This window comes from Pristiophorus japonicus, chromosome 9, assembly GCF_044704955.1.
Source record: "Pristiophorus japonicus isolate sPriJap1 chromosome 9, sPriJap1.hap1, whole genome shotgun sequence".
Taxonomy (NCBI): Eukaryota; Metazoa; Chordata; class Chondrichthyes; family Pristiophoridae; genus Pristiophorus; species Pristiophorus japonicus.
The window spans coordinates 219539606-219562450 of NC_091985.1; the positions used below are offsets into that span (position 1 = coordinate 219539606).

The window sequence follows — 22845 nt, forward strand, 5'->3', positions numbered from 1 at the left end:
ATAATTTTATACACCTCAATCAGGTCTCCCCTCAGCCTCCTCTATTCTGAAAAAAACAGACCCAGCATGTCCAATCTTTTCTCATAGCCAAAATTCTCCAGTCCAGGTAACATTCTTGTCAACCTTCTCTGCACCTGTTCCAGTGCAATCACATCTTTCCTGTAATGTGGTGATCAGAACTGCACACAGTACTCCAGCTTGCAGCCTGACCAGTGTTTTATACAGTTCAAGCATAACCTCCTTGCTCTTGTATTCCATGCCTCGACTAATAAAGGCAAGTATTCCACATGCCTTCTTAACAATTTTATCTACCTGGCCTGCTACCTTCAGGGATCTGTGAACTTGCACTCCAAGGGCGCTTTGTTCCTGTACACTTTTCAGTGTCGTACCATTTGATGCGTACTGCCTTGCCTTGTTAGACTTCGCTGAAGTGGGGCTAATGAGCTCTGTTATAATTAAAGCATTAAGAATGGATCTCGGAATTAAAACGAGCTGACATAGGCTTTTGTAGTGGTCAAATTTACAAGGGTGTTTAAAAGGAAATGACATATCAGAATGATTAATTGTTACAAGCTGTGTAACCTGAGGACAATTACAGGATGCCCAATTACAGGAGGCCCAACTGTTGAACCACCGGAAACCCAGAGGGGCAGATAAACAGGGCAAGGGGTCAAAAGTGACACAATGGAAAAACTCCATCTGGTCAAGGCAAGAGAGATAAGATAACATTCCAATGTGCTAATGAACTTTTGGGACACAGTGAGGTTTATGGAAAAATACTGGAGATAGGCGTGGTCAAGATTCTACCTTTTACTTTGAGTGACAAGGGTTTTGACCATTCAAATCAAAGTATGTCTCATATATTGAATGTCTGGCCATTATAGGCCGAGGAACTGTATTAAAAACCCTGTGTTTGCTTTGTTCTGAGGACAGCTCAGCAACCGATTGACTGCAGACTTGTCTCTCCCTTGCAAGAAATTAAAGACTACTTGAATCTTCGAATCCAGACCTGGCGTTGAGTGTTAATTTTAAAAATCCCACTACAATTGGCGCTGCGTGCAGGATCTCAAACAGGCGGCGGACACCAGCTGATGGAAGCCATGTCAAAGGTGTGAATATGCTTTAATTACCACGCACAGTTAGGACAAGGGCAGACATCTGTCTGATGTCAACTGCCTGAAAGATCTGAATCTGCAGATCTGGCCGAGACTTCCAAGTAGTCAGTGGAAGATCTCAGGTGAAACAATTATGATTGGTTATATAGAAGTATGACTGTGTAACGTTGCGATTGATAATTGATAAGATTGCAAGTAATGGTCTCACTCATGAGGAGTAAGTAAGGGACGTACTGCTGACAACCAATAAGGTTGCAAGTATTAGTCTCACTCAGGGCAAGTAAGTAAAGGACGTACCGCTTACAACCAATAAGGTTGCAAGTATTAGTCTCACTCAGGGCAAGTAAGTAAAGGACGTACCGCTTACAACCAATAAGGTTGCAAGTAATGGTCTCACTCGTGAGGAGTAAGTAAGTAACATAGAAACATAGAAAATAGGTGCAGGGGTAGGCCATTTGGCCCTTCGGGCTTGCACCACCATTCAATATGATCATGGCTGATCATGCAACTTCAGTACCCCATTCCTGCTTTCTCTCCATACCCCTGATCCCTTTAGCCGTAAAGGCCATATCTAACTCCCTTTTGAAAATATCTAATGAACTGGCCTCAACAACTTTCTGTGGTATAGAATTTCACAGGTTTACAATTCTCTGAGTGAAGAAGTTTCTCCTCATCTCGGTCCTAAATGGCTTGCCCCTTATCCTTATACTGTGACCCCTGGTTCTGGACTTCCCCAACATCTGGAACATTCTTACTGCATCTAACCTGTCCAATCCCATCAGAATTGTAATATGTTTCTATGAGATCCCCTCTCATTCTTCTAAATTCCAGTGAATTTAAGCCTAGGGATGTACCGCTGACAACCAATAGGTTACAAGTATTAGTCTCACTCAGGGACATACCGTTGATAATCTATAGCCATGGGAAGTGAGAAACTCGAGTGGGGACCAGGAATCCCTGACACGGTACCTAGCAGACAAAAATTGAAAACTAATTGAAATAATGATTAAACAAAATTGGAAACCAGACGACCCACCCGCTGAACAAAGAAAATGGTTGGAGTCGGAAAAGAAACAAAAGGAGGAGGAAGCCCTCATTTTAGTCACTCACATGTATTATCAATTAAGTAAATGGCCCAGACTATTGACTGAGAAAGTGACGAAATAAACTGACAGTAGATGTGATGATGACAGCATCCATCAGGACACACAAAAAGGAACAAGAGTTATAACAGACTTCGGGTGTTCTACCCCCGCCAGCAGCCCCCATCAATTAGAAACGTGGGGGGTGGGGAGAGCGGGGGTAGGACACCCGAAGTCTGTTATAACTGCAACAGACTGACAAATGTGGTGGAAATGTAGAGCGAGAGAGGCTCTTTGTAATGCAAAAAAATGAGGGGTCGAAGTTAGTTGCTATGGCGACCGTTTCAACAAAAAAAAGCAGGAAGCAATTCTAAAAGGAGATATTCATGAATTGTAGGCATTTAACAGCAAAAAGTGCTAAAATCTACAGGGGCTACAGATTATGGTGCAGATTATAAAACAAACATTAAATGGTACGACACTGAAAAGTGTAGAGGAGCAAAGGGACCTTGGAGTGTCGGTCCACCGACCCCTGAAGCTAGCAGGCTAGGTAGATAAGGTGGTTGAGAAGGCATATGGAATACTTGCCTTTATTAGTCATGGCATGGAATACAGGAGCAGAGACATCATGCTTGAACTGTAGAAAACTAGTTGGGCCACCACATTACAGGAAAAATGTGATTGCATTGAAGAGTGCAGAGGAGATTTACAAGAATGTTGCCTGGACTGGAGAATTTGGCTGTGCGGAAAGATTAGAGATGCTGGGTTTCTTTTCTTTGGAATAGAGGAGGCCTGAGGGGAGACTTTATTGAGATGTATAAAATTAGGTGGGGCTGAGATAGAGTGATAGGAAGGTCCTGTTTCCCTTGGCGGAGAGGTCAACAAGCAAAGAGCATAGGTTTAAAGTAATTGAAGGGAGGTTTAGAGGAGATATGATAGGGATCAGAAAATGAAAATTGATTTAAGGAATAATGGATAACTAGTTATGACCGAATCAAAAGCAGAAAAGGGAAGATCATGTTTCTTTCTTACTGTTCGTGTTTTTCTTTGATGTTTCAGCAAAGTTTTAAGAAAACATGTTTGGCTGTGGCTCCTCCCCCTTTTCCAAGTGGCATTGGGAAGTTTAATAGTGGAGTTGCTGAGGTTAATTAACCTATTAAAAACCAGACTTGTATTATGGCCATGATCAAATTCTGGTTGATGTAAATTGTGTGGAGAGTTTTTAGTTCCGGACATAAGGCATTTCACATTAATAATTGGTATGATTTTTTTTAAATTTTGACCAATGTGTAACTGGGGAGAAAACGATGAAATACTATTATGTGCAAATGTGTTTTACTGAATGTTCATTTTGAGAATAAAAACACGGAGACTTTATAAAAGTAAAATTTTTAACTGGAGAGTTTAAACTGAAAAAGGCTGCAGGCTGAAGTCGACAATGATTAATGGTGTCTGTGTTTGTCAGCTTTCGAAACAAAGGAAGTTAACTCTTCACAGGCAGCTGTGAACTGTTTTAACTCAGTGGGTAATACCTTTGAAACAGTATGATCCAAAGGGAAGTGGACAGGACACGGGAGCTGGAAGAATCTCCTTGGGTCCCAGATTTAGAACTATCTCCTGTCCACAGACATACCTCGCAAACCCCGCCAATCTCACAGAGTAGTAAGAGACATATCATGAATGGTAGAAGTAGGGAACGGCCGAGGGTATAGGATAGGGGTACATTTACAGCTGCATGGTAATCATACCGCTGTAACCGCCCATTATATCAAGGGGTGCAAGGACGGGAGCGCGGTTGTACAATCAGTAGTTTTAAAAAAGAAGACTCATCCAAAGGCTCCTTCTCCAACGAATAAACAGATTTGTGGGAAAAGCGAATTGTTTGTCATAAACACATCCCAGGGCCAACAAATGGGCTAATGGTAATCTCAACTCAGGTGATATTGTACCATGATGTGCATCACAAAGTGGCACGTGTAATATTGAATCTGACCAAAGTGGAACTACCTGGGTGGTGCAAGCCTAAAACAGCGCAGCTACATAGGAGAATGAGCAAGGGAGTTTGGAAAACAGCCAGTATAACCTGCACTGAATTCAGGGAGAGTGATGGGCTTGATCGTATCTTGTTAAGAATGATGCCGAGACTATTGGGGAGAATAACAGAAGGCAGTGAGGCCTGATTAATATGTTGCAACTGGTTTAATGCTAAAAGGGGGTAAACCAGATTATAGAAGGAGAACAAATAGTCTTCAACGAAACAGCTCGAAGTAATGTATGGATCTTGGTTAGTGGAACAAGCCCAAGGAAACCTGCAGCATATTGCAGAGGGAAAGCTCTCTTTCTGGGTAACTGATCAAGACCTAGGGCAATGTCCACTTATCAACTTACTAAGACTCTGTGCCAAGTCAGAAGGTTGGTACAGGTGTACCCGGTGGCACGAGTGTCATTTACAGGAACAGACTGACATCACCCTGTTAGAGATAGTAGGGTATTACTCAAGCATGCCGGAGAAAATTTAGTAGGATACAATGAACACGGAAAATTAACCCGGATGGATGGGATAACATGGAATTGCACCATGAAGGTAATTGCGGGACAGCATTTTCCTGTATGATCTGTATAAAGAGGGAAGGTGAATATTATGTCAGCACCATACACCGGGAATACCAGTATGGTACAAACCTGACTTGTCCCATTGCGACAGGAACCTTTTGTATTACCCCAGTCCAAACTGTGAGATTTGGGGCGCGGGTTTCATTAAGTAATTATTTGCGAAGGCAATAAATATCATGAGAAAGGAGTTAAAAGTTTAGCTGCCAAAGGGAAGATATAATGAATTTGGATAGTTAATTGGGCCAATTGAGGACCAAGTACAATGGGCATTAAGCGAAATGGGGACGAGAGAGTCACAACGGTTAGACGCTGAGGTGATACTTATGGAACATATGATCGAGATAGTCCGACAATGAACCATGAGACTGTGTGGTTTTTATGTTATCTATTGTCTATCAACAACCGACACACACTATTGGTATGCGACAAGGGTGGCAGCTGTTAACACATTTGACATAGCCAGTATAGACCAAGATGTTCAAGACTTAGCCCACCGTTTGAGAACCCTTTTGCGAAAGAAAAACGATCGGACTTCGCAGTTGTCAGAAATTGGGGACGAGGGTGCCAGAAAAATGCTGCAAATCGAGGAAATCCGAGAGCCTCATGCCCAAACTGTCAATAAGATAAGTGTGCGACTTAATGATCTAACCCAAGAAACACATAAAGACCTTGTATGTGCAATGTACATAGAACATAGAAAATATGTGCAGGAGTAGGCCATTCGGCCCTTCGAACCTGCACCACCATTCAATAAGATCATGGCTGATCGTTCACCTCAGTATCCCTTTCCCGCTTTCTCTTCACACCCCTTGATCCCTTTAGTCGTAAGGGCCACATGTAACTCCCCTTTGAATATATCTAATGAACTGGCCTCAACACTTTCTGTGGGAGAGAATTCCACAGGTTCACAATTCTCTGAGTGAAGAAGTTTCTCCTCATCTCAGTCCTAAATGGCTTACCCCTTATCCTTAGGCTGTGACCCCTGGTTCTGGTCTTCCCCAACGTCGGGAACATTCTTCCTACATCTAACCTGTCCAATCCCGTCAGAATTTTATATGTTTCGATGAGATCCCCTTTCATTCTTCTAAATTCCAGTGAATACAAGCCCAGTTGATCCAGTCTTTCTTGATAGGTCAGTCCCACCATCCCGAGAATCAGTCTGGTGAATCTTCGCTGCACTCCCTCAATAGCAAGAATGTCCTTCCTCAGATTAGGAGACCAAAACTGTACACAATATTCAAAGTGTGGTCTCACCAAGGCCCTGTACAACTGCAGTAAGACCTCCCTGCTCCTGTACTGAAATCTTCTCGCTATGAAGGCCAACGTGCCATTTGCCTTCTTCACCGCCTGCTGTACCTGTATGCCAACTTTCAATGACTGATGTTCCATGACACCCAGGTCTTGTTGCAGCTCCCCTTTTCCTAATCTGCCACCATTCAGATAATAGTCTGTCTCTCTGTTTTTGCCACCAAAGTGGATAACGTCACATTTATCTACATTATACTGCATCTGCCATGCATTTGCCCACCCACCTAACCTGTCCAAGTCACCCTGCAGCCTCTTAGCATTCTCCTCACAACTCACACTGCCACCCAGCTTAGTGTCATCTGCAAACTTGGAGATATTACATTCAATTCCTTCGTCTAAATCATTAATGTATATTGTAAATAGCTGGGGTCCCAGCACTGAACCTTGCAGTACCCCACAAGTCACTGCCTGCCATTCTGAAAAGGACCCGTTTATTCCGACTCTTTGTTTTCTGTCTGCCAACCAGTTCTCTATCCATGTCAATACATTACCCCCAATACCATGTGCTTTAATTTTGCACACCAATCTCTTGTGTGGGACCTTGCCAAAAGCCTTTTGAAAGTCCAAATACACCACATCCACTGGGTCTCCCTTATCCACTCTACTAGTTACATCCTCAAAAAATTGTAGAAGATTTGTCAAGCATGATTTCCCTTTCATAAATCCATGATGACTTGGACCTATCCTGTCACTGCTTTCCAAATGCGCTGCTATTACGTCTTTAATAATTGATTCCAACATTTTCCCCACTACCGATGTCAAGCTAACCCCTGTTTTCTCTCTCCCTCCTTTTTTAAAAAGTTGGTTTACATTAGCTACCCTCCAATCCATAGCAACTGATCCTGAGTCTATAGAATGTTGGAAAATGACCACCAATGTATCCAATATTTCTCGGGCCACTTCCTTAAGTATTCTGGAATGCAGACTATCAGGCCCTGGGGATTTATCGGCCTTCAATCCCATCAATTTCCCAAACACAATTTCTTGACTAGTAAGGATTTCCTTCAGTTCCTCCTTCTCGCTAGACCCTCGGTCCCCTAGTATTTCCGGAAGGTTATTTGTGTCTTCCTTAGTGAAGACAGAACCGAAGTATTTGTTCAATTGATCTGCCATTTCTTTGTTCTCCATTATAATTTCACCTGATTCTGACTGCAAGGGACCTACATTTGTCTTCACTAATCTTTTTCTCTTCCTATATCTATAGAAGCTTTTGCAGTCAATTTTTATGTTCCCTGCAAGCTTACTCTCATACTCTATTTTCCCCCTCCTAATTAAACACTTTGTCCTCCTCTGCTGAATTCTAAATTTCTCCCAGTCCTCAGGTTTGCTGCTTTTTCTGGCTAATTTATATGCCTCTTCCTTGAATTTCACACTATCTCTAATTTCCCTTGTTAGCCACGGGTGAGCCACCTTCCCCATTTTATTTTTACACCAGACAGGGATGTACAATTGTTGAAGTTCATCCATGTGATCTTTAAAAGTCTGCTATTGCCTATCCACCGTCAGCCCTTTAAGTTTCATTCGCCAGTTTATCCTAGCCAATTCACGTCTCATACCATCGAAGTTACCTTTCTTTAAGTTCAGGACCCTAGTCTCTGAATTAACTGTGTCACTCTCTATCTTAATGAAGAATTCTCCTGTATTATGGTCACTCTTCCCCAAGGGGTCTCGCACAACAAGACTGTTAATTAATCCTCTCTCATTACACAACATCCAGTCTAGGATGGCCAGCTCTCTAGTTGGTTCCTCGACATATTGGGCTAGAAAACCATCCCTCCATGCACTCCAGTAAATCCTCCACTGTATTGCTACCAGTTTGGTTAGCCCAATCTATATGTAGATTAAAGTCACCCATGATAACTGCTGTACCTTTATTGCACTGTTTGATGCCATCCCCAACCTCACTACCACTGTTCGGTGGTCTGTACACTTCTCCCACTAGCGTATTCTGCCCTTTGGTGTTCCGCAGCTCCACCCATACAGATTCCGCATCATCCAAGCTAATGTCCTTCCTTACTATTGTGTTAATTTCCTTTTTAACCAGCAACACTACCCCACCTCCTTTTCCTTTCTGTCTATCCTTCCTGAATATTGATTATCCCTGGATGTTGAGTTCCCACCCTTGGTCACCCTGGAGCCATGTCTCCGTAATCCCAATTACATCATATCCGTTAACAGCTATCTGCGCAGTTAATTCATCCACCTTATTACGAATGCTCTTCGCACTGAGACACAGAGCCTTCAGGCTTGTTTTTTTAACACTCTTTGTCCTTTTAGAATTATGTTGTAATTGTGGCCGCTTTTGATTTTTGCCTTTGATTTCTCTGCCCTCCACCTTACCTTATCTCCTTTCTACTTTTTGCTTCCGCCTCCATTTTACTCCCATCTGTCTCCCTGCATAGATTCCCATCCCACTGCCTTATTAGTTTAAACCCTTCCCAACAGTACTAGGAAACAATCCCCCTGGGATATTGGTTCCAGTCCTGCCCAGGTGCAGACCGTCCAGTTTGTACTAGTCCCACCTTCCCCAGAACTGGTTCCAATGTCCCAGGAATTTGAATCCCTCCCTCTTGCACCATTCCTCAAGCCACGTATTCATCTTAACTATCCTGCTATTTCTACTCTGACTAGCATGTGGCCCTGGTAGCAATCCTGAGATTACAACTTTGAAGTCCACCTTTTAATTTAATTCCTAGCTCCCTAAATTCAGCTTGTAGGACCTCATCCCGTTTTTTACCTATATCATTAGTACCTATATGCATCATGACAACTGGCTGTTCACCCTCTCCCTCCAAAATGCCAGGCAGCCACTCCGATACATCCTTGACCCTTGCACCAGGGAGGCAACATACCATCCTGGAGTCTCGATTGCGGCTGCAGAAACGCCTATCTATTCCCCTTACACTAGAATCCCCTACCACTAAAGCTTGCCCACTCTTTTTCCTGCTCTCCTGTGCAGCAGCGCCATCCATGGTGCCATGAACTTGGCTGCTGCTGCCTTCCCCTGATGAGTCATCTCCCCCAACAGTATCCAAAACGGTATATCTGTTTTGGAGGGAGATGACCGCAGCGGACCCCTGCACTACCTTCCTTCCACTGCTCTGCCTGATCGTCATCCATTCCCTATCTGCCTGAGTAACCTATACCTGCGGTGTGACCAACTGACTAAACGTGCTATTCACGACATCCTCAGCATTGCGGATGCTCCAGAGTGAGTCCATGCGCAGTTCCAGTGCTGCAATGCGGTCTGTCAGGAGCTGCAGCATTTATGAGAATGATTCCAGGGATGTGGGACTTCAGTAACATGGATTAACTGGAGAAGCTGGAGTTGTTCTCCTTAGAGCAGAGAAGATTTCATAGAGGTGTTCAAAATCCTGAGGGGTCTGGACAGAGTAGAGAGAAATTGTTCCCATTGGTGGAAGGATCGAGAACCAGAGCAAGTTGTCAGGATCCAGAATGCACTGCCTGAAGGGGTGGTGGAGGCAGAGTCAATCACTGCTTTCAAAAGGGAGTTGGATAAGTACCTGAAGGAGAGAAATCTGTCGGGCTGCAGGGAAAAGGCAGATGAGTGGGACTAGCTGAGGTGCTCTTGCAGAGAGCCGGCAAGGGTTCGATGGGCCAAATGGCCTCCTTCTGTGCTGTAACCATTCTATGATTCTAAAGACACCCAGCTCTACCTCACCACCACTTCTCTCAACCCCTCCACAATCTCTAAATTGTCAGAGTGCTTGTACGACATCCAGTACCAGGTGAGCAGAAATTTCCCTGTCACAAAATCTGTTCCCTAGCCACCGACTCCATCTCTCTCTCTAGCATCTGCCTGAGGCTGAACCAGACTGTTCACAAACTTGGTTTATATTTGACCCTGAAATGAGCTTCTGAGCACATATCTGGACCTTAACATCGCCCGTCTGCATTCCTGTCTCAGCTCATCTGCTGCAGAAGCCATCAAGCATGCCTTTGTTACCTCTCGACTTGACTATTCCAACAAACTCCTGCTGGCCTCCCACAATATACCCTACATTATCCTGAGGTCATCCAAAATTCGGCGTCCTAACTTGCACCAAGTCCCGCTTACCCATCACCCCTTTGCTCGCTGACCTACACTGGCTCAGTTTTGCAACACCTCATTTTCAAAATTCTCATCCTTGTTTACAAATCCCTCCATGGCCTCGCCCCTCCCTATCTCTGTAATCTCATTCAGCCTCACAAGCCCAACCCTCTCCCCATATATCTGATCTCCTTAAATTCTGCCCTCATGAGGATCCCAAATTATAAACAGTTCGCCACTGGTGGTCCTGCCTTCTGTTTTTAGGCCCCAAACTCTGAAACTCCCTCACTCTGCAGGTAGGGGGATTAGAGGGTAAATTTCTTCACCCAGAATTTAGTGGGAGTCTGGAACTCACTGCCTGAAAGGGTGGTCGAGGCAGAAACCATCATAACATTTAAAAAGTGCTTGGATCTGCACTTGAAGTGCCGTAACCTACAGGGCTACAGACCAAGAGCTGGAAAGTGGGATTAAGATGGATAGCTGTTTGTCGGCCGGCGCGGACACAATGGGCCGAAATGGTCTCCTTCCATGCTGTAAATTTCTGTGATTCTAAATCTCTCTGCTTCGGTGACAAACTATTCTCTTATAACGCTTCTCTCAAGCACCTTTGGATATTTTACTAGGTTGAAGGCGCTATATAAATCCAGGATGGTGTTGTGAGGTGATGAAGAGCCTGTGCCCTGGTTACTGTGGTGAGGTGATGACGCGCCTGTTGCCAAGGTTACTCCATCTCGCGGGCACTGGGACACTGAAGCCCCGCCCACTCTGTTTCTGGCCATGGAGATTGCGCAAGCGCCGTGACCCCGCCCTGTGCAAAATGGAGGCCAGTGACCGCGCTGCCCGGGCCTGTGACCGCGGGGCAAACCCGGGGCCTATGGGCTATGATTCTGCGCCTGAGGCCTACAGCGGGTGTGTGTGTGAAGCTCCCCGGCCCACCTGCGGATCCAGATCCTCCCTCGCGCCCACAATCTCCTACCGCCTACCTGAATAGTCCGGTCCAGTGACGTCCGTCTTCTCCGCTCGCGCATGCTCAGTGAGAGAGACACGGGCTCAGCCCCGCCCATTGGGGGGCGCCTCAAACCCCGCCCCTCACACACTCCGATTGGTTGGAGGACCATTACCCGCTTGGTTCTCCAGTACCGCCCCTGCTCTTCCTATTGGTCCGCAGCTGCCGTCAATCTCTCGGGCAGTGTGAGCTGAGCATGCGCAGAGCGAGCACTGGAGACACGGACGCTGAGACGAGCTCAGACGTATTCAGATTAGGTGAAACTCTTTTTGGAGTTCACCTGCAAAAACATAAAACATTAAACCGTGCCACCCGACCTGGGTGACACACCAGACATTTATAAGGCCCTTTTTTCCTTTTTTTTTTGTGTTTTTCATTTTTTTCTTTTGGTTTTTTTTTTGGGCGCTAAAATCACATTTTTCCAGTGCACCCTATAAAAGGGAAGGGGACACTAAAAGCACTGGCAATTAAAACAAATTAAACTTTAAAACGTAAAATCAAATTAAAATTTGGTTGCCGGGCGTGATGATGCACTCCAGTCCCTCCGGTGCCCACCTCTCGCGGAAGGCCGCGAGCGTACCGGTGGACACCGCGTGCTCCATCTCCAAGGACACCCTGGACCGGATGTAAGAGCGGAAGAGAGGCAGGCAGTCAGGTTGAACGACCCCCTCGACCGCCCGCTGCCTGGACCGGCTGATGGCACCCTTGGCCGTGCCCAGGAGCAGTCCTACGAGGAGGCCTTCGGACCTACCCGCTCCCCTCCGCACAGGGTGCCCAAAGATCAGGAGGGTGGGACTGAAGTGCAGCCAGAATTTCAGGAGCAGCCCCTTCAAATAATGGAACAGGGGCTGCAACCTCGTTCACTCGATAAAAACATGGAACACGGACTCCTCCAGACCGCAGAAATTGCAGGCGGCCTGGGAGTCCGTGAACCGGCTTAAAAATTTATTGCACGGCACTGCTCCGTGCACCACCCTCCAGGCCAAGTCCCCGATGAATAGTGGGAGGACCCCTGCGTAGAGTGCCCTCCATCGGGGACCCCCGCCTCCTCCGGACGGCAAGATGGTACGCCATGGCGTGTCCGGACGGCCGGCGAGGATGGCAAAGTTGAGAGTGTGCAGGAGCAGCCCGTACAGGAAACCCCTCCGCGTGGAACTGAAAGGCACGGAGGGGATTTCCCCGAGGCGGCTCAAGTTGTGAGGCGCCGGCCCCCGAGGGAGGTTCCGGGGTTTGGCGCCGATGAGGAATTCCGTCCGGACGGGGGTCAGTTCGGACGGGATCTCCCCACGTGCTTGAGCCTCCTCGATGCACCTAACGGAGTCAGGGCCCAGAGCTGTTTTTAGCGACTCGATGGCATCGGCCGCGCGGCGGACGTTGGCAGAGTTTAGGCGCCGCGCCAGCGTGTCTGGCACCATCCAGCCCGCTCCTCCGCCATCGAGCAGGTCCCTGACCCTGGTCACCTCACCAGCCACAGCCCTCTCTTCCGACCGCCACATAAAACCTCGGTCGTGGAGGTACGGATTCCCGAGCAGCGGCTCCTGCAGGACGGCCGCCACTCCAGCCGGCGGAGAGCTGCGCTTGGTGGAGACTTTGTTCCAGACCCTGATGAGTTCCCTGTAAAAGACAGGCAGCTCCCGGAGGGCGGTCCTGGCACCCCCCAAGTTCACAAACAGGAGCTGCGTGTCATAATTGAGGTCGCGCTGCTGGCGGCTGAGACGAGCTCAGGCTGGAGCGGGACTCTGCACCGGGTGAGAATCAGCGGTGCGCAGGGGAGTCATCGATCGGCAAGTGGGCGGGGAGGCTTCATAAACAAATGGTGTAGGCCGCCAGTCCCGAGTAATAACCCGGAACTCCCGCGTTTGCAACGACGGGTTTTTCTCCCAGTAACAGGCCCCGATTATCCGCCATCTTGGCACGGGAACACTGGGCGGGGCTTCAGTGTGTCATAAGAACCGGGTCATAAGAACATAAGAATTAGGAACAGGAGAAGGCCATCTAGCCCCTCGAGCCTGCTCCGCCACTCAAAAAGATCATGGCTGATCTGGCTGTGGACTCAGCTCCACTTACCCGCCCGCTCCCCATAACCCTTAATTCCCTTATTGGTTAAAAATCTATCTATCTGTGACTTGAATACATTCAATGAGCTAGCCTCAACTGCTTCCTTGGGCAGAGAATTCCACAGATTCACAATCCTCTGGGAGAAGAAATTCCTTCTCAACTCAGTTTTAAATTGGCTCCCCCGTATTTTGAGGCTGTGCCCCCTAGTTCTAGTCTCCCCGACCAATGGAAACAACCTCTCCGATTCTATCTTGTCTATCCCTTTCATTATTTTAAATGTTTCTATTAGATCACCCCTCATCCTTCTGAACTCCAATGAGTAAAGACCCAGTCTACTCAATCTATCATCATAAGTTAACCCCCTCATCTCCGGAATCAGCCTAGTGAATCGTCTCTATACCCCCTCCAAAGCCAGTATATCCTTCCTTGAGTAAGGTGACCAAAACTGCATGCAGTACTCCAGGTGCAGTCTCACCAATACTCAGTACAGTTGCAGCAGGACCTCCCTGCTTTTGTACTCCATCCCTCTCGCAATGAAGGCCAACATTCCATTCGCCTTCCTGATTACCTGCTGCACCTGCAAACTAACTTTTTGGGATTCATGCACAAACACCCCCAGGTCCCAATCTCCGGGAGTGAAAGTCATTGCCTCACTTATTTTATTCTCACTCTCCACACATCGGACTTTTCACCTTCTCTTCTGAAAGTGATGGTAAGTGCCCAACTTACAGTTTACATCACACAATTCTAACAGAAGAGCCCTCTTTCTACAGTCCCAGGCTTGGAATCCCCATGTAAAGTCCCAGGGTTAGACTCCCCATGAACTCCCAGGGTTAGAATCCCCATGTACAGTCCCGAGGTTAGAATCCCCATGTACAGTCCCAGGGTTAGAATCCCCATGTACAGTCCCAGGGTTAGAATCCCCATGTACAGTCTCAGGGTTAGAATCCCCATGTACAGTCCCAGGGTTAGAATCCCCATGTACAGTCCCAGGGTTAGAATCCCCATGTACAGTCCCAGGGTTAGACTCCCCATTACTCCCAGGGTTAGAATCCCCATGTACTGTCCCAAGGTTAGAATCCCCATGTACAGTCCCAGGGTTAGAATCCCCATGTACAGTCCCAGGGTTAGAATCCCCATGTACAGTCCCAGGGTTAGAATCCCCATGTACAGTCCCAGGGTTAGAATCCCCACGTACAGTCCCAGGGTTGGAATCCCCACGTACAGTCCCAGGTTTGGAACCCGGTGCACGGAAGTGAAATTTCAGCCTCAGTATTACAAGTTTCATTGGTTAGACGTTGGAGAGAGGAATAATTCGCTGAGGGGTCCTTTTAAATTTGTGTGGTCGGGAATTCAAATTCCCCTTAACTCTAATCCTGGATTTAAAGGAGGGGAGAGCTGTGCTCTTTGGAGATTTTCTGAGAGAAGGATCTGGTCAGCTTGAAACTCTGAGTGTTAGAAATGTACAATTAGGTTTTGACCAATATCGACTCCCACAGGGAGGGGGAATTCTGCAATAAGGAAGGAACCGGGTAAGATTTGAAAAATTTTAACACAGGATTTGAGGGACTCTTGCATTTGGCATCTTTATTTTGTACACTTGAGGATTTAGATAACAGACTCTCTCCTGTGAATATAGAGCTGTATTATTGGGCTGTGATCTGTTTACATGTTCATCTTCTGTTAAATAAATTTGCTGAGTGAATTTAAATGTAAAACCAGGTGTGCAGGTGTGATGCTCTATTCACATCAATGGTGAGAGAGATGCTGTGGGCACACGCTAAGTCCCTAACTGAAAGTAATTAACAGACTGGGTTTTGGATTAAATCATCCCTGGCATTTGAAGGAACATTGTATAGAAACCAGAGTTATCTGTTCTGAACTTCTATCCTGTACTTACAGTGATGACTTTTGTAAACTCCTTTTACAAGGTATTAGAAGGGGAGCATTTATCGATGGGAAACTCAAACGAAACAGTACATCAAGAGCTGCCAGAGTCACTCAATTCATCAGGACCTAAATATCATCGGCCTTTGTGGATGGAGAAATGTCTATCTGTTCTGTCTATGGGAACAGATTTCAAACATCAGTGTGACTGGAAAAGCACCGAGACACACACACCCGAGTGAGAGTGTTCCAGTGCACTGAATGTGGAAAGAACTTTAACCAGTTACACCGCCTGAAAAAACATCGCACCATTCACAACGGGGAGAAACCGTACATGTGTTCTGTGTGTGGGCGAGGCTTCAACTGATCTTCCAACCTGGAGAGACACAAAGACACCCGCACCATGGAGAAACCGTGGAAATGTGGGGACTGTGGGAAGGGATTCAATTAGCTGTCCCGGCTGGAGATTCATCGGTGCAGTCACACCGGGGAGAGGCCGTTCACCTGCTCCATGTGTGGCAGGGGTTTTACTCAGTCAGATACCGTGTTGACACATCAGCAAGTTCACACTGGGGAGAAGCTGTTCACATGCTCCATGTGTGATAAGGGATTTGCTTGGTTATCCAACCTGCTGACACACAAACGAGTTCACACTGGGATGAGGCCATTCACCTGCTCCGTCTGTGGGAAGGGATACGCTCGGTTAGCCATTTTCCAGAAACACCAGCGAATTCACACTGGAGAGAGGCCGTTCAGCTGTTCTGTCTGTGGGAAGTGATTCGCTGTGTCATCCAACTTGCTGGCACACAACAAGCAAATTCACACGAAGGAGAGGCCGTTCCCTTGCTCTGTGTGTGGGAAGGGATTCGCTGTGTCATCCGACCTCTTGAGACACCAGCAAATTCACACTGGGGAAAGGCCGTTCACCTACTCCGTGTATGGGAAGGGATTCACTCAGTCATCCGACTACCTGAAACACCAGCGAGTTCACAATTGACTGCAGGGGTTGGGTTCTGCTGTTAATCACATCCGGAACTGAACCATGTTCATTCTGGCAGTTGCCGTTTGTTTTTGCCGATGTTAATAACCTTGTAACTGGGCTATAGTTTGATATTCTGTAAATATCAACTACATCAGCTTTCTTTTAGACATCCTGTGCCTCGTCCTTGATATCTCAATGATAAGACGAGCTGATTGACGACTTGTTATGAACTGGGTGGAATCTATCTTAGAATAGACTTCGCACAACTTTTTAAAAGATGGATCTACAAGATGTCCAAGTCTGACATTCGATTTCACCTGATGGGAAATATTCTGATAATCTGTTACTGTCACGGGGCAAAGCAGCATTGTTACTGTATCATCAGTTTAATCAAACTCAATGGGCAATCCGATCTCCAAAGGGAAATGTCTCCTTAAAGCTCATGGTGTCGGCAGTTCTGCAACTCATTTCTCACTGTGTTTGTTCTTTATTTATTCATTCTCGAGATGTGGGCGAACCAGCCTGCATTTATTGTTCATCCTTAATTGCCCCTTTAGAAGGTGGTGGTGAGCCGCTGCCTTCTTGAACCGTGCTGCAGTCTATGTGGTGAAGGTGCTCCCACAGTGCTGAGGTCAGGATGCTGCGTGACTTGGAGGGGAACTTGGAGGTGCCGGTATTCCCATACACCTGCTGTCCTTGTTCTTCTACACGGAGGAGGTTGTGGGTTTGGAAGGTGCTGTCAAAGAAGCCTTGCTGACTTGCTGCCGTAGATGGTGCACACTATAGCCATAGTGGCCTCATGTTTTTATCCAAGGCAGGCCTCAGCCCAGTCATTTGTTCCCAATGTTGATGCACTGGTTGAAGAGGTGCCGGGTATCAGGAGCAGTATCGAGGGATGGGTGGGACAGTAAACTGTGAGGAGAACACAAAGCATCTGCAAAGGGATATGGACAGGTTAAGAGAGTGGGCAATGAGGTGGCAGATGGAGCATAATGTGGGAAAATGTGAGGTTATTAGGAAGGTCAGAAAAACTGAATTTTTTAAATTGTGAGAAAATGTTAAATGTTGGGTGTTCAGAGAGGCTTGGGTGTCCTCGAACAGGAAACACACAAAGTTAGCATGCAGGTACAGCAATCAATTAGGAAGGTGAATGGCATGTTGGCCTTTATTGCAAGGGGGTTGGAGTACAAGAGTAAGGAAGTCTTACTACAATTGTACAGGGCTTTGGTGAGACCACAGAGGCGGTTCAACGAAGGTTCACTAGATTGATCCTTGGGATGAGAGGGTTGTTGTATGAGGAGAGATTGAGTAGATTATAATCTCTGGAGTTTAGAAGAATGAGAGGGGATCTCATTGAAAAATATAAGATTCTGAGGGGCATTGACAGGGTAGATGCTGAGAGATTGCTTCCCCCAGCTGGAGAGTCTAGAAATAGGGGGCATCGTCTCAGGATCAGGGGTGGGCCATTTCAGACTAAGTTGAGGAATGTCTTCACTCAGAGGGTTGTGAATCTTTGGAATTCTCTACCTGAAAGGACCGTGGATGCTGAGTCGTTGAGTATATTCAAGGCTAAGATAGATAGATTTATGGACTCTCGGGGAATCACGGGACTATGGGGAACAGGGGGGAAAGTGGAGTGGTGGTCGATGATTGACAATGATCTTATCAAGTGACGGAGCAGTCCCAAAGTGCTGTATGGCCTACTCCTGCTTCAAATTCTTATGCTCTTATGTTCTTAAATAGTTTCCAGAGGCTGAAGGGTCTGTAACCAGAGGACACAGATTTAACTAGCACAAGAATCAGAGGCAAAATGAGGAAATAAATACGCAATGAGCTGTTATGATCTGGAATACACGGCCTGAAAGGGGGCCAGGAGCAGATTCAGTAATAAGTTTCAAAAGGGAATTGGAAAATTGCAGAGATATTGGGAAAGAGCAGGGGGAGTGGGACTAATTGGGATATTGGGAAGGAGCAGGGGGAGTGGGACTAATTGGGATATAGGGAAGGAGCAGGGGGAGTGGGACTAATTGGGATATAGGGAAGGAGCAGGGAGAGTGGGGCTAATTGGGATATAGGGAAGGAGCAGGGGGAGTGGGGCTAATTGGTATATAGGGAATGAGAGGGGGAGTGGGACTAATTGGGATATAGGGAAGGAGCAGGGGGAGAGGGACTAATTGGGATATTGGGAAGGAGCAGGGGAAGTGGGACTAATTGGGAAGGAGCAGGGAGAGTGGGACTGATTGGGATATAGGGAAGGAGCAGGGGGAGTGGGACTAATTGGGATTTCGGGAAGGAGCTGGGGAAGTGGGACTAATTGGGAAGGAGCAGGGGAAGTGGGACTAATTGGGAAGGAGCAGGGGTAGTGGGACTAATTGGGATATAGGGAAGGAGCAGGGGGAGTGGGACTGATTGGGATATAGGGAAGGAGCAGGGGAAGTGGGACTAATTGGGATATAGGGAAGGAGCAGGGGAAGTGGGACTAATTGGGATATAGGGAAGGAGCAGGGGAAGTGGGACTAATTGGGAAGGAGCAAGGGAAGTGGGACTAATTGGGATATAGGGAAGGAGCAGGGGGAGTGGGACTAATTGGGAAGGAGCAGGGGAAGTGGGACTAATTGGGATATAGGGAAGGAGCAGGGGGAGTGGGACTGATTGGGAAGGAGCAGGGGAAGTGGGACTAATTGGGATATAGGGAAGGAGCAGGGGGAGTGGGACTAATTGTGATATAGGGAAGGAGCAGGGGGAGTGGGACTAATTGGTTAGATCTTTCAAATGAGTGCCGGCACAGGCACCAGTGGGCTGGATGTACACAATCTGAAATGTTTCATTCTTCGACTCTCTGATTCTATAACTACATCATGTCTCAGTTTATATTACACTAGGCCCTGTCTCTGCTTGTATTACATTACACCCTGTCTCTGTTTATATTACACGACACCATGTCTCTGTTAATATTACACTAGGCCCTGTCTCTGCTTGTATTACATTACACCCTGTCTCTGTTTATATTACACTACACCCTGTCTCTGTTCATATTACACTAGACCCTGTCTCTGTTCATATTACACTAGACCCTGTCTCTGTTCATATTACACTAGACTCTGTCTCTGTTTATATTACACCAGACCCTGTCTCTGTTTATATTACACTAGGCCCTGTCTCTGTTTATATTACACTAGACTCTATCTCTGTTCATATTACAATAGACCCTGTCTCTGTTTATATTTCACTGGACCCTGTCTCTGTTTATATTACACTAGACCCTGTCTCTGTTTATATTACACTAGACCTTGTCTCTGTTTATATTACACTAGACCCTGTCTCTGTTTGTATTACATTACACCCTGTCTCTGTTTATATTACACTAGACCCTGTCTCTGTTTATATTTCACTGGACCCTGTCTCTGTTTGTATTACATTACACCCTGTCTCTGTTTATATTACACTAGACCCTGTCTCTGTTTATATTTCACTGGACCCTGTCTCTGTTTATATTACACTGGACACTGTCTCTGTTTATATTACACTAGACCTTGTCTCTGTTTATATTACACTAGACCCTGTCTCTGTTTATATTACACTAGATCCTGTCTCTGTTTATATTACCCTAGACCCTGTCTCTGTTTATATTACACTAGACCCTGTCTCTGTTTATATTACACTAGACCCTGTCTCTGTTTATATTACACTAGACCCTGTCTCTGTTTATATTACACTAGATCCTGTCTCTGTTTATATTACACTAGATCCTGTCTCTGTTTATATTACCCTAGACCCTGTCTCTGTTTATATTACACTAGACCCTGTCTCTGTTTATATTACACTAGACCCTGTCTCTGTTTATATTACACTAGACCCTGTCTCTGTTTATATTACACTAGACCCTGTCTCCGTTTATATTACACTAGACCCTGTCTCTGTTTATATTACACCAGACTCTGTCTCAGTTTATATTACACCAGAGTCTGAGGGGCATTGACAGGGTAGATGCTGAGAGATTGCTTTCCCCAGCTGGAGAGTCTAGAAATAGGGGGCATAGTTTCAGGATCAGGGGTGGGCCATTTCAGACAGGGTTGAGGAATGTCTTCACTTAGAGGGTTGTGAATCTTTGGAATTCTCTACCTGAAAGGACCTTGGATGCTGAGTCGTTGAGTATATTCAAGGCTAAGATAGATAGATTTATGGACTCGGGGAATCACGGGACAAAGGGAACAGGCGGGAAAGTGGAGTGGATTTACAATGATCTTATCGAGTGACGGAGCAGGCGTAAAGTGCTGTATGGCCTACTCCTGCTTCCAATTCTTATGTTCTTATGTTCTTAAATAGTTTCCAGAGGCTGAAGGGTCTGTAACCAGAGGACACAGATTTAACTAGCACAAGAATCAGAGGCAAAATGAGGAAATAAATACGCAATGAGCTGTTATGATCTGGAATACACGGCCTGAAAGGGGGCCAGGAGCAGATTCAGTAATAAGTTTCAAAAGGGAATTGGGTCAATGCTTGAATTGGAAAATTGCAGCGATATTGGGAAAGAGCAGGGGGAGTGGGACTAATTGGGATATTGGGAAGGAGCTGGGGAAGTGGGACTAATTGGGATATAGGGAAAGAGCAGGGGGAGTGGGACTAATTGGGATATTGGGAAGGAGCAGGGGAAGTGGGACTAATTGGGATATAGGGAAGGAGCTGGGCGAGTAGGACTGATTGGGATATAGGGAAGGAGCAGGGGGAGTGGGACTAATTGGGATATAGGGAAAGAGCAGTGGGAGTGGGACTAATTGGGATATAGGGAAGGAGAAGGGGGAGTGGGACTAATTGGGATATTGGGAAGGAGCAGGGGGAGTGGGACTAATTGGGATATAGGGAAGGAGAAGGGGAGTGGAACTAATTGGGATATAGGGAAGGAGCAGGGGGAGTGGGACTAATTGGGAAGGAGCAGGGGGAGTGGGTCTAATTGGGATATAGGCAAGGAGCAGGGGGAGTGGGACTGATTGGGATATAGAGAAGGAGCAGGGTGAGTGGGACTAATTGGGATATTGGGAAGGAGCGGGGGGAGTGGGACTAATTGGGATACAGACAAGGAGCAGGGGGAGTGGGACTAATTGGGATATAGGGAAGGAGCAGGGGGAGTGGGACTAATTGGTTAGATCTTTCAAATGAGTGTCGGCACAGGCACCAGTGGGCTGGATGTACACAATCTGAAATGTTTCATTCTTCGACTCTCTGATTCTATAACTACATCATGTCTCTTTTTATATTACACTAGACACTGTCTCTGTTTGTATTACACTAAACCCTGTCTCTGTTTATATTACACTAGACCCTGTCTCTGTTTATATTACACTAGATCCTGTCTCTGTTTATATTACACTAGACCCTGTCTCTGTTTATATTACACTAGACCCTGTCTCTGTTTATATTACACGAGACCCTTTCTCTGTTTATATTACACTAGACCCTGTCTCAGTTTATATTACACGAGACCCTTTCTCTGTTTATATTACACAAGGCCCTGTCTCTGTTTATATTACACTAGACCCTGTCTCAGTTTATATTACACAAGACCCTGTCTCTGTTATATTACACAAGGCTCTGTCTCTGTTTATATTACACTAGACCCTGTCTCAGTTTATATTACACAAGGCCCTGTCTCTGTTTATATTACACTAGACCCTGTCTCAGTTTATATTACACAAGATCCTGTCTCTGTTTATATTACACAAGGCCCTGTCTCTGTTTATATTACACTAGACCATGTCTCTGTTTATATTACACAAGGCCCTGTCTCTGCTTATATTACACTAGACTCTATCTCTGTTTACATCACACTGGGCCCTGTGTCAGTTGTTACTGCACTAGACCCTGTCTCTGTTTATATTACACAAGACCCTGATTCTGTTTACTTGACACAATTTCCTTTCTCACTTTATATTACAATAGAACCTGTCCCTGCTAATACTGCACTCGACCTTGCATCTGTAAGATAGAGACAGATGATAGAGCAATAGATAAATATCGTAAAGATATATATTTGCATGTGTGGGAGAATGCAATTTTTTTTTTTACTGAGAAGCAGATTTATTCTTGTTAATAGCTATCAGCAGCTGTGGGCAATGTCTAATTTATCTAGTATTGTGTGGGTAATCTTTGTGTTGAGAGGATAGGGTGAAGCTTGTAACAATCTCCCAGAGATGGACTGGGATTGAGGGACAGGACTGAAGGGGAGCAATTCACTGCACTTTGCACTACTTAGTGGCACTTTGTGTGTTAAAGGTTACTAATTCACACTTGTGTTGTCCTATGCCTACTGCTGACAGATTTTAATGCTAAGGATTGTTTTTTCTGCAGTATTTTCCATTGAGCTTTGTCTGGCCCACTGATTGTGTCAGACAGAGCCTGGAACCGTGACCACACAGCACCATCGGATGGGCAGCCGCTGGGTCCTAATGTCCTAAAACTCTCATCTGGTTAATAGGAACAACTGAAAAAAAACACACACCTCGCTCTATATATGTGTGATATGTGGTTGTACAAAATAATGTTTGCAAGTGCATTCTGCAAAAATAAATGATTAACCTCACCAGTTATCTTTCACCATTTTATATCCTTTTATTCAAAATGTAATTGCAGAGTGTTTAATATCATTACCATTTATTGATAATCCATTGTCTTGTGTGCTCTTGTTCAGAAAAGATGTCACACTGACCATTCTGTTACCAAGGTGACCATGTCTGTCCACAGTATTC

At 45.9% G+C, this 22845-nt stretch overlaps 1 long non-coding RNA gene and 1 pseudogene across 1 annotated transcript; one reads left to right on the forward strand and one right to left on the reverse strand.

Moving 5' to 3' along the window:
* LOC139274145 (zinc finger protein 721-like) overlaps nt 1–22845 on the reverse strand; it is a 127035-nt pseudogene that overhangs the window by 48828 nt on the left and 55362 nt on the right.
* Nucleotides 1024–22682, forward strand: LOC139273744 (uncharacterized). The gene is made up of 2 exons (XR_011595336.1): nt 1024–1109; nt 22448–22682. It is a non-coding gene; the product is annotated as an uncharacterized lncRNA (long non-coding RNA).